The 13699-nt window shown below is 31.5% G+C and overlaps 1 protein-coding gene across 1 annotated transcript in view; it reads left to right on the top strand.

Moving 5' to 3' along the window:
* Positions 1–4597: 4597 nt before the first annotated feature.
* Positions 4598–13699, top strand: part of LOC143234198 (putative polypeptide N-acetylgalactosaminyltransferase 9) — a 195751-nt gene continuing 186649 nt past the window's right edge. The window contains exon 1 of the mRNA XM_076471364.1: positions 4598–4784. The gene's annotated coding sequence lies outside the window, so the exon portion shown is untranslated. The remainder of the gene's footprint in view (positions 4785–13699) is intronic.

Genomic DNA, 13699 nt, shown 5'->3' with positions numbered 1-13699 from the left:
TCCTTAATTACGAACAAATAGACGCTGAAATCCACTAGTATACAAAGTATTTCATTGAATTTTCATTAACTTTGTTACCTGGTTACTGATATTTGTAAATACTGTACCCTAGTCTAGTTATCAAACAACGTTTCTATCATAATGGCTAATATTTCCCTTTAACGAACAACTAGTTTGTTATAGTTAAAACACTGTTACAGCGTTCGTTCTACCATTGTAAATATAGGTTTAAGACATTGCTTTATTTTTAGTGAAGTTTCTTGAAGGAGACTAATACACATTAAAACAGCACACTAAACTATCCATTTATCAACTATATTTAGTGTATTTTTTCGAGAGTTATGGTACGTAGAAGGGATGACATCTTTTCCTTTGTTATCATTTACTGTCCAGTCATTGTAAAGTTCTTCCTGGGCAGATGGTCAAGTGAATCCACTGGTAACTAAATCCCTTTGTGATCCTCTGGAAATGATCTCGACAGGAATCTTGAGCTCCTCAGCATGTTGACTTTCCGGTGACAAATTCTTTTCTGGTGTTAGAGGTGGCCATTACGTCAGTGATTGGCTTACAAAAGTGATCATGGCGGATGACCTTTGGCATGGATAACTCTTCTTTCTTGATTCTGTAAACCATATCATTGTTTATTATTAATACAACCCATAGCCCTTCCCAGCCATGCACTTTTAACTTTACGAAATTCAGTCTTGTCACCATTGATATCATTGTGACTTTTGATTTCATCATATACGGATTTGAATTTTTCTCAGATAAAGTCATATACGACATCTTTATTCTTTAAATGTACGAGTGTTCTTTCATTCATTAATCCCTCAGGACATGTTGGAGTGTTTGGTTTTACTTTGTCCAAGTCATCAGATGTAGGTTTATTGCTAATAACTCATGGTATTAGTTTTTCATTTGTTGTTAGTACATTAACCATTCACCTTATTATCATGTTGAAAGCCCAACCTCAGAGGTAGTAATTGCCAGCTAAGATACATAAATATCATGGCTATAAAGTGTAAAACTAACCTCACTTTACATCTGTGACTCCACAAGAAGTCAGTTCTCAATATTTACTATTGCTCTTTGTCAATTACCCATACATCATGAGTTACAGAAATACTTTAATTAACTTCACTAATTAACTAGCTACTAAACGAAGAATCTCATTTATTAATTCATCATGATTGTGAGTTCCATCTAAAAAAGCTAAATTATAATCTTGAAAGTATAGGTTACAACCAAATATGCATTGTGTCTGAATATATCTTTGTAATCCTAGAAACTGTGAAATTAAAGAAAATCATTGTGGTTGATTGAGATATTTTGAAAGTAAAGATGGTAAGCTAAGAAACAGAAAAGTATTGTCTTTGTTACAATTCTTATAAATGTTAATTTAAGATTATATTAAGATTTAATACGTTGAGCAGATTAAGAAAGTTATTTAATTTCAAATTCGGTCAATAAATAACTTGAATTTCGTAAGGAACGTTAATGCAATGCATAGTGATAATCTATTTATCGAAATTTATGTTGTTATTGCTTGGAAAGTGTTTGCCTTTGAATATATCAGGTCATTCCTTAAGTAATGTCCGATTTTAGGTTCAGAAAAGAGAAAGGATTTCAAACGCTACTAATGTTAGTTAATCAATAATGTATGTTCCATTATTATTAATTACTTCCTGCCAATGATGCACAAGCTTCTGAATGCCACTTCTATAAATTTCTTGTGGATTAGAGGAAAAGAATGTAGAGAGGGTAGTTTTGACATCTTTATGTGTTCCAAGCTCTTTTCCGTCAAGATAGTTCTGCAAACTTTGAAATAGATAATAACCAGATGGGGCGATGTCTGGAGAATAAGGAGGATGTAGAAGTTTTTCTAGTCTAGCTCTTCAATCTTTACAGATGTAATCTTTGCTGTATGGGGCCATGCATTATCCTGGTGTGACACAACACTTTTACGATTGATCAAAATAGGCCTCTTTTCTTTCAGTGCAACATTCAAGCGCTCTAGCTGTTGACAATAGAAGTCTGATGTAATCGTTACATTCAGTGGCAGCAACTAAAAGTGGATCACAACAACAATATCCCACCAAACGCTTAACAAGACTTTTCTAGGGTGGAGGTCCATTTTGGACTGTACTTTAACCAGCTAACCTGCACTGAGCCATTTTCTGCAGTGCTTAACATTTTTATAATATATCCATTTTTCATCTCCAGTCACTAATCTGTCCAAACAAGGTGAGTTACGTTCACGAGAGTGCAGAGGAGTGCAAATGTTCAATCTTGCTGTAAGGTTGGCTTTTGTCAAATCATGGGGGACACATTTTCCAAGTGTTGACACTTTTTCAAGTTGTTGCAGATGACGGTAAAGTGTTGAATGGGTTGAATTAAGCTTCATTGCTAGTTCTTCAACTGTTACAGCACAATTTTCATGAAGTGCAACCAGCAACAAGTCATCATTATGCTCAACAGGACGACCTGAACGTGGCGCATCACTTGAGCTGTTGTCATCTGATCTGTACTTCCGAAACCATCTTCGACATTTTCTTTCTTTGAGAGACTCCACAACATAAACACCTGGAATGTTTCGTGTAGTTTCTGCTGCACTATTCCCTTTTTTAAACTCATAAAGCATTACATGCTTAATTGCTCCTCAGACACATCCATTTTCATAAGGGTTTATTTGATTAATAATTTGAAAAAGTGGAGTTGGGTTAGTTTCTTTTAGTTGTCTCAACATTTTTATACACGTACTACTACATAATTTAGTCATTAAAGTTTACTACAAGACAGAAATGATAATGCACTTTCTGTGTTAAATTTTCGGACATTACTTATTAGATGACCTGATACAATACTGAATTGCACTGTTTGAATAAATAAATTGACATATTTCCCTGAAGAAATTCAGGGTGTCAAAACATGTGGTGTCCAATTGAAGAAAAGTAGCATATTTGTTGTTATAAGTTCGTTTATTATTAGTATCAAAATGTATTTCACACACCAATATACACTACATAAATTAAATAATATATTACATTGTTATTATATTTTAGTGAGCAGAATGAGGTGATGTAACCAATTAAGTGAATGAGAGGCAACCGAGACCGAGATGTCGTATTTTATACACCAATATTAACCATATAAATTCAATAATATACTATGTTTCTATTACATTTTAGTTATTTTGAGCATTTGTTTGAGTATTTTGTGGAAAAGCAACTAAATACATTTGTTATCGTCACTAATTTGGAAAAAAAAGTGAAGGAAGAAAATAACAAATAGCTTTTGGACAACCATTTGACCAACGAATTATGTGATTGATCATCGATCTACAATACTACCACGGCTTAAAGGACACTATACTGGGAACCAGGTATTTTGAGTAACTGTGTTGGGGCTAAAACACCGAATATATTCAGTAATTAGCGATGTTCCTGCTATCTCTATAAAATAATAATATACATCTTTACATGTGTGTTTTTGAAGACATAGTCTGAACGAGCAGTATTTGGGTTCTTATGATATTATTGGTGTAGTTTTCAAACGATATTTCAAAGGTTGAAATTTGTAAAAAAAGTAGATATTACGAACGAAAAGTATATTTTAAATACACGTATATTAGTTGTAAGAAAGTTAACCTCCATTTAAAAAAATACTTCACTCTATTTCACTCTACAGGTTATGCATGTAACATACTACTAGCCTATAAGCTCATACATACTCTTTTGTCTGAGCAAGGCATAGTGTGTCTGGATTATGAATCCAAGGGTTAATGGTTCGCACTTCTTTTGCTACAAAATCACAAAGATCATATTTTACTATTATATTACAGTTGGCGTTAATTGTTAGTGATTTCTATCCACATGTTCAATTGACTATCAGTTTAAATTAAGATGAAGCTATACGCGAATTTTCGAAGCAAATAAGTTAAAACTTTCTGAAATTTAAGTATGATTATTTTGTTGCAGATCAAAGAGACATACTTCTACAAGGAAGCTAGTTAAAATATTTTTGCATGTCAACTTTCAAAAATCTAGATAAAGCACATTTCAGTAATTTGGAAACTGCTGTTTCATTGTCAACTGACAAGTCCTTGTGCTGTTTGTATTCTCACAAGGTCATAACTGCTATGTCGTCCTCCGGTTTTTGATTCATTATGAAAATTTTATCTTTGTTATGTGCATTATTGTTCCATCCAATAACCCCCCCCCAGTGGCTTGGCGGTATGTCTACGGATTTACAACGCTAAAAATCGGGTTTCGATACCCGTGTTGGGCAGATCACAGACAGCCCATTGTATAGCTTTGTGCTTCATTCAAAACAACAACAACCACCCAATAAAGGCCATTACTTAGCGATTATTATAATTGGATTATGATTATGTGCAACTATTACGTAGTGCTAAATTGTAAATGGTTTGGTCAATAATTCAAGTTACAGTAGTAAAATAAAGCTATATCAATGGTTTAAACATTCCTAATATAGTATAATAAATTAAAAAAAAAGAGGAAAATGTATAAAAGAACTTGTGAATATGACTACTAGAGGGAGATGTTAAAGGATGTAACGTTTGTATATATGTATACTTTTTTTTTTTTTTTAATTTAAGTTTGAGGGGTGTATTCGTCAAAGGGAGGAAGCACGTGGTTTGGTATTCTTTATCGTGCAGTGTGCTTTAGTATAAGTTATGTGACAACCAAGTTTTGTTTCAGTATTTGTCTACTTAATTAAATACAGGGAGACGTAACACGATGAATATGTGTGAATTATGTAAGGTAAGATTAAGCCTAAACATATAATTTCTTTCTCGTGTTGTTGTTACTCTTAGATACGGGTGGTAACATTGGTAAGTAACAGTACTGTCGTTGGTACATAAATAATTTGAACTTGAAGTTGTAACAGTTATAATGTACATGATTTATATTTCAAATATTATAATAGCAATATAATTATAATGCTCATAGTAACAATACACGATGAAATTGAGAGACAGATTGGAAATCCCTCTAACGTGAAATGTCTTTGAAGGTAAGCCAGTAAAGAGTGTCTAGTACTTATATTGCTATTACTGCCCCATTCCTAAATGAACATAAGAGATTAAGGTAGGCGCTGTTTAAAACTCTGAGAGAAGAGGTAAATAATGATCCACACTACAAGTCATGTACTAATTATTATGTTACTATTAGTATTACAATATTATAAAAACAACTATCTTGAACCTTATCCGTTAAGCTTGTGTCCTCATAGTGTCAGAATTCGCCTGAAAGAAATTAATGTTTTATTCTATTACTTTTCGACTGTGATAACATTGTGAGGTACTATCTCAATGTGATGACCTTTTTCTCTTTTGAACCATTTTCAATGAATTAATATTTTTTCTTTGATAAGAAAACTGAATTCTTGTAAATCAAAAGTTGTATTTCTTTATATTTTTGTGTGTGTATTAAATTTATACAGCTAGTTTTGAATTTTAATTTTGTTGTATTGAAAATGTTTGGGAAAAATTAGGTAGCAATTTTAAATTTAGGATCTATCAGGAAAATTTTTCTCAATTTAGCTATTGCAATGAAAATAGTTGTCTTGGGAGGAAACCTTGGTATTTTTGCTAGCAACAATTTAAAATTTAAGTCTCGTTATTTTTGAAAATATTATTATTAACAAAAAAATTGTTACTTTTGTTTATGGTCTACTTTTACACTGGAAATGGACAAAATTTATATAGTTTAAATGTGTATTTAGTTTGTGAGGTTAAGTTGAAGTTTTTGGAGCAATTGTTAAATAAGTATTTGATATTTGTATAATTTATATCCATCCAATCTTACTTTAAAAGAACAAAAATTGGATTATTTTAAAATTTGTTACTATTTCATCAGAAATAGATTGCAAGTAAAATTTATTTTATTAACAATACATAAAAGAAAAGACTTTCAAGTTTAGAACTTGTTAATATTTATTAATCCTTTCCATATTTCTCAATGTGCCAATGTTAGCACAAAAATAAAATCCATATTAGAACTATTAATACCATAAATTAAGAAAGAAAAGTAATCTTTATAGCCAAAAAAGAATGATTCTTCTAATTAAGTACTTGTAAGGGTATGGTTTGGTAAGGTTAAGGCTAAGAGGGGTTATGAAAGTATTAGCTTGAAAATTTTAAAGAAGTTTAAAGGAAATTTTGCTAATAAATTTTAATAATTTCTTACTAATGAGGGAAAAAAAGATTCTCGAAGTTGTCATTTGTTGTTTTCTCTTAAGTAGTTTTTCCATAGGTTCTGTGTATGTTCAGAAGTATTCAGTAAAAGCTGTCTTAAGAGTAAAGAGCTATAAATTCATGGAATGTGTTTATCTAATAGTTGATGTATGCATGTAGTTGTAGTTTCTGTTTACATATTTGTTGGATAGGTGTACGAGTATAATGCCACATTAGTTTTAGTTTTGATATTATGACTGCTTGTTTTGGTGGGAGAAGGAATAACTTCAATAGGCTGAAAGGCTTTATACCACTTTTGGTTTTTGTTTTAAGTTCTTAACAATTGGATATCTTGAGCCTGAACTATTAATTTGAAAAGCCTGTTTGATTCTAAACTATTTAGTGCTGAATGGTGAACTCTTTCCACAACTCTCGCATTGTTTTGAGCAGTATATGAAGAAAGCAGAAAATGTACCATGCAACATTAGAAATATTTTTTAAACAATCTTTAAAACATAAAGCCACAGTACAATGCTTCTTTTAAATATTTACATTTTTATATTTTTTTTCTCATTTTTAAACCTAACTTGCTTAGATTTTTAAAGTCTTTAACAATATTTATTTGTACTTAAAATAGGTATCAACATGAAGTTGAATTTCCCCTCCCCAAGAGTGATTGTTTTTATTTTCCATATATATTTTTCAATCTTAGTATTGTATTTGTGGGAAATGTCATTGTTAAATATTACCTCAGATTACAATATAAAAAAACTTTTATTTGATGAAAGAAATTCCTTAGCAAGCATTGTAATTAAATAAAACATCATCAATAAATCCTGTCAGCAAACAACTTTTTAATTTGTAAGCAATTAAAAAGAAATATAGCATAACCATAAGTGCTAACTATACTTTAAGAAGAATACATGTCAAATAAGTAAATTTTATTTGTAGGAAAATTGTTCTACTTAAGCTTGTTTTGTATACACTTTAGTATATTTACAATTCCACCAACATCAGCTACTTTATTGTTGTTCTTATAAAACTTAAAAATTTAAAGTAGTAAATTATTTGCATCTTCCAAGATGCAAAATAAACAATTTCCTGTAACTTTGGTTCAAACACAGATCAGTAAATATCTTAACCAGTTGAGTCTCTTGTAGGTTTTACACTTTAATCTCTTAATAGATTTATTGTACTAAAACAGTCTTGTTACAAAAATAATCTAAAAATCTAAACGTGAAGAGTGACTACATGTAGTTGGTTTATTAAGACTGTCCTTGCATACCCACCCTTGGGTAAAAACAAAAAAAAGTGTGATTCCACCCTTTTAAAAAGATCAACTCCCCTTATAAACTCCTGTAAAGTGCTGTTCTCTACTATTTCCATTAGCATGAATCGACCACCTTATTACAAAAGCTCTAATTGGAGCTTAACCTGCCATTTTCAAATCTTAAACTTTTGCTTTCTTATCTTTGTGATGAAGCACAAAGAAGACGGGCTTTTGTCCTATCAAACAACACTGGGATAATCTTATCTACAATAAGATCACTACTGACATCTTTTTTTTCCCTAAAGTTGAAGTAAGTTGAGAGATGTTAACCTAGTCCTCTAAGATAACCTTTCATTTTCTGGAATTTTCACATTAAACCCTCTTCTGATCATTTCGGTAAGTAAATATCTTTTCTTAGGTGAGGATACCAAAACTACACAGTACTTCAAGAGATGCTCAACTAGTTACATCTAATCAACATTTTTATAAAAACACCTTAACATTTTATTAGATTTACCACATGGAACAGAACACTGCTTTAATGACTTACCCACTAGATCCTCACTATTTCAAGATTAAATTATTTAATCATGCTATTAAATGTGTGATTTAAATTATCTTTGACTAACTACAAATGTAATTTCCTTAATATTTTTTCTTGCATAGCAGTTGATCTAAGTTATTCAGTACTACTTCAACATCCTGAATACATCAAGAAATTCTCAATAATGGGTTGGGGTGGGGAAGCATAAATGTGTGGTATCTTAAAATGTTTTAGATAATCTAAGTAAATCATGTCTGTCTTTCTTTTAATTTGGATACAAGCATTGCATTTGAAGAAAAAACTTTAATTGATCAATACTTGCATTTGGTGGATCCATAATTTTCTTTTATGATTTCATATTTTAGTATACAATTTTAACTTCTACTGAAGTAAGAGTAGGTGTCCTATAACTTCCAGGACAGCTTTTATTGCTTCCCTTTAAAAATTTCGCTAACAGGAACAACTTTTGAATCCTGTTTACTCTCTGTTGGCCTGCTGAAAATGAAAGAGTACTTTATAATTGGGATCTTTGACTTTCTGTAATACCTGGGGAAACCTTAACTGGGCTTGAAGTTTTATCTGCATTTAATCTGTCAAGCTTGTACCTTACTACCAAGGGATTAATATCTACATGTTTTATTCATAGAATACTCAGGGCCAGGATCATTGCTAATATCTTCTCTTACAAATACAGAAGAAAACATTTTAAAAGCTTAACTACCTCATAATTCTCAACAATAATTTTTTTAATTGGCATTCTTTAAGGGCCAAGTCTCCATTTTCCTTACTTTTAACATACTTTAAAAATCCAGCTCTTTTTTTCAATGAGTTCTTGGATTTCCTGATCTCTCTTTAAGTCATGTCTTTAGTCTTCCTCTTGTACTGTAAATCTTCAACTTGCATATCTTAAGCTCTTTACGTTTACATCTGATTTTCTCTTTGAAGTGTATAATAAAGGGTCATTTTTTTTATTTTTATATTTGTTATCCTTTTACTCTTATTAGGAAACTTTTACCCTATTTGTCTTGTATCGACTTTTAATAAACTGCTCTAATTCACTCATAACATGTCTTTTCATATGATCATAAAATTGGATTTTTGAAACTTAAAAGCTAGAATTACATCGTCTCTGTGCTGTAAAACATCAAGCTAGTTGTGCAATGCTCACTTGCAATGGTATCATTATCTTATCAAATAATTAGTGTAGAAGATTTCTTATAAGTCTGTTATACATGGGTAGACAAAACTATGTTACAAACACTTATCTTTTTGTATAATTGTCACTGATTTTGTTAGATAATATCTTCTTGCACAACTTTCATCCAGATAATAACCATTATCTAATCATACATAAATATCATTTACTATATTTTGCATTTTATAACCAGACCAATTTTTTTCAAACGGTGATCATGAATTTCGTGAGTTAAACATTCCAAGCTAGATTTGTCAGCATGTGATCAAATTAATGAATTTCTGTTATAGTGTATAATTGCGTATCTTGGAAAATTTTTTTGTTGAAGCTCTGATTTAGTATGTAAAAGTATGTTTGTTTTTATAAAAAAATAAAATAAAAAAAATTAAAAAAAATGTTGTTACTGAAAATAGGATTTGTAGATTCAGAAATGTTTTGTCTATAAACTTCACTAATTTTATTCAAGTATTTCTATGTTGTAATGAAAATGTACAACACTATTTGACTTTTGAGAGTCCAAACACAACTTGTAATGTACATTTTGCAAATGCATAATTCAACACCCAATCAAACAGTAGTAATTTATCATTTTGTCTGAATTTTTAGTTTTATTAATCTTCAATAGAACTATTAATATACATTGAAAGGTATAAACTTAACTAAAACATTCTATTTTGGATGTGTGTAATTAATTTTTTACGACTAGTTAGTGCTTCTGAACTTTTTATTGGTAGTAATCGCTGGTGAAATATTAATGTTACTTTAAGTTGTGAGTATCCATGAAGCTCAACTATCTGTAGTTATTTTACTTGCACATTATTGATCATTTAGACAACAATAAAACTTTGATTACGTATCCATTATTGTATGTTTATACATGCAGAAGAAAGATGCACACAATACTTCTAAAGTCATGAAATGTGTAAGTTTCTAATGGAATGTGCTTTTTTTATATATACTCTGTTGTCATGATTGTGTGTGTGTGTGTGTGTGTATAGTTCTTTTAATTTTAAGTTTCTTGTTTTTTGAATGTTTATTTTATTTACTTATTCATTCTGTGTTGTGCCAAATAATTCATATATCATGTTACATCATCACTTTTTCTGTCTTGGTTTAAATCACTTAAGTATGTGTTTAGACCAACAACACACATTAGAAAGATTCTCTGACAGTTCTCACATGACCGTTTTTTTTATTATGCTATGAAATGCCTCTTAGAAGAATAGCAACAGAACATATACAATATTCATGTCTTAGTAAAACAACAACAAAACTTTATATAAATTTAAACTCGCATATTTCTACATTATACTTTCATATATATATATATATTAAGGTAAATATTGATGCAAATGTAATTCAGACAAATGCACAAGAATTAATACATTTAAAGTTAGAGATAGTATGTTTATTGATTTTGATTTTTGTTGTCGAAATTATTAGTCGAGGCAAAGTGAACTTTATCCATAGTTTTGGTTTAATTTTATTACCTTTTTAATTTTAGCTTTTATTATTGTAGATATTTTTTCTGATTTATGTATCCTGTTTGATTCCTACGTTTGCCTTGTGAAAGTGTGTTTTCTTATAGCAAAGCCACATTGGGCTATCTGCTGAGCCCACCGAGGGGAATCGAACCCCTGATTTTAGCGTTGTAAATCCGTAGAGATACCGCTGTACTAGCGGGGAGCTGCCTTGTAAAAGCATATTTTACAATGAAGTTCCACTAAACTTATAAGAATGAGCAAAAAGTCTTCTTGTGTGGTTGATGACGATGGGGCAACAACCGTTTAAAAAGAAGCTCCATTACAGTTGTGTATTTAAACTAATAAATATTTTTTCATAGACAACTAAATACTCCATCTTGTTTCTATTTGTTACGACACTTGATGACGTTTTTCTCGATTGTAAATGTACGTATCTAGTGTGTTAATATTTAATATGTTTGACAAGTTTCTCTTCCACACCGTTTTCACATTTGTTATATGATTATTAGGTGTGGTAACCTGCTTTCCTAAACCTTCCATTATATTCTTGATAATTGTGGAGATTGTGGAGAAGTTGTTCGTTATGATAATTTTAGTGAAATCCAAACATTTATTTAGAAGATTGATGCAAATGATTCCTTCCATTATGATAATACTTAGCTTTTGTCTTTTTTAACTGGTGTAAACAAAGGGCGAATGTATATATAGTTTAGTAGATATTTTGTACAACATATTAAAAGCTTATCAGAGTTTTTAGAGATATAACGATAACTCGTATAATAAGATAAGTTTGTTTAATGATGATATATAGTATCACGTGGTATCAAGGTTTAGTTCCTCTAATGCAGCTAATGGATGCTGAGCCATCAACAATTCTAAAACTGTCTTTCCTTTGTCAATCAAATCTGCCCAGCAGACCTCGTGCTTTCACTGCTACATCTGATTTTTCATTTGCTAATTCAGACAAAGAATCAACAATGTTCACTGTAGTGATCATTATCATAAAGTAATTGCAGATAGGCGGAACAACCAGCGTGTTGGACACAGTGGGCGGATTACTCAACAGGCTAAAATACAGTCTTTATTGAAAAACTCTAACGTACAACGAACGAAGATAGAACAGAATGGAAGTAGGACTGAACTGTACAATGTATTTAAGTCGAACGCGCCAACCTCACAGTGACTACCGAGCCGACTGACCGCCTGGGCATCGCTGGGACAATAATGTGTGCTAGTTACAACATAAGTAATTACAAGTTTCTCGAAAAATACTTAAACAATCACAAATATATTATATTCCTGTTAAAGCTCATCAAACACGTTAGGATATAATATCTATAAGCACGTCTGTTAAATAAAAACACCTAAACAAAAACTAGCTATACAATTCAAGTAGAGGCTTCAGGCCGTTGAAATCTCTCCTTTTGTGTTCTAATTATACAAGAAAATACAATATATTTACTATCTATGATAAGAGAATATACTGTTCTTTTACCATAAAGCACCAGCACTTTATTAGAGGGCGGTGATAATCTGAAATTTCATGTATTAATGAGGGCCACAAACACAGGTCTAATGAACCCTGTTGTAAAATCGAGCAGAGGGGGTGATGTAGATCGGCCCGAACCTGTCGTTAACTGTACACTAAACGTACACTATGGTCAGCAGCTTCGGGAGCTAAGGAGAGTAAGGCGTTCGACATTAAAATCGGCTAGACATGCATGAGAACAAATGGCGTAGAAAAACCGCACAATATACACATAAGATTGATACAGCTACAAGCTACAAATGGTCTGCGAACTATCACTTAGATCGAAAAGCTTAGAAGCACGCCTATATTAAAGATGTACATTTAGGCTACCGAAAGAGCCTACATCTAGGCCTAATTATGTAATTCGATTGGTAAGAACACGAGAATAACAAGAACAAACACACAAATTGTTGGCCTGTGATGCAATAAAACAATTTAACAGACCAAACTGTAGTGGGGGGATGATTGTATGCACCATACTCCCCATATAAAATGAAGGAAGGGATGTATACCTCCCATCCCCCCCAGGATCTACGCCTTTTGTCTGTTACTATCTTTGTGTTCAGATGCATGTTATTTCCAAGTTTAGTATCTAAGTTAGGTATTAAAATAGATTTATCTCCCTTACAAAAGAAACAAAAAGCCTAAACGATAAATTGTGTTCCCTAGTAGTTCTGTGTTTTAAATACAGTAGTCTAAAATATCGAGGTCGTTCGTTTTTCATAATTTGGGTAATTAAGTATGATTGGAAGTAACGACTTCGGTTTCACTTTCCATTTACCTCAGATAGCATTAATTATTGTCTCTCTTATTTATTTCAAGGAAGAAAATACGAGGCGTCAACTTTAGAAATAACTTAGGAAATTCTATGGAAGCTGAACTTTTTAACATTAAATAAGTAACGTGTAGCAGCAGAACAAAGACACGTTGACGTCTTCACTGGTTGGAACGTCAATATTAATTTCTTAAACACACACACACACACACACACACACACACACACACACACAAAATTACTTTTTTTAAAGTGAGAAACAGCAGTTTATATTTCACGTCTAATTCCATACTACATATGTTACTGATTTTCTATATCCTTGAACTCTTTAACCTGGAGAATATTTCCTGTAGAAAAGCAAACTTTCTGTATGCGTCTTTTACTGTTTATATTATAACGCTTTTTTTTTTTTGTTTAATGTAAAGAATACAAATTGTAATGTATGGCACATGAAGTTAATTGGTTTCGCAATTATTTCTTGAATAAAACCTCCTTGAACACGTTCACTGCTATTTTGGTAAAGTAACCCCAATTAGCGTTAGGTTACATTCGATCTGAAGTATTCCGAAAGAGAGGTGCTGTTAATTTGACGCACAGGCTACTGGAAGAGGGTATATCCAAGTTACGTTATGACAAGAACTAAGGTATCTACAAGTACCTGAGAGCAAAGCGTGCGATTACATGTAACTGCTGTACAGTAC

This window comes from Tachypleus tridentatus, chromosome 12 (genome assembly GCF_004210375.1).
Source record: "Tachypleus tridentatus isolate NWPU-2018 chromosome 12, ASM421037v1, whole genome shotgun sequence".
NCBI lineage: Eukaryota > Metazoa > Arthropoda > Merostomata > Xiphosura > Limulidae > Tachypleus > Tachypleus tridentatus.
The sequence above is the reverse complement of the archived record's forward strand: the minus strand, read 5'-3'. Positions and strand labels throughout refer to the sequence as shown.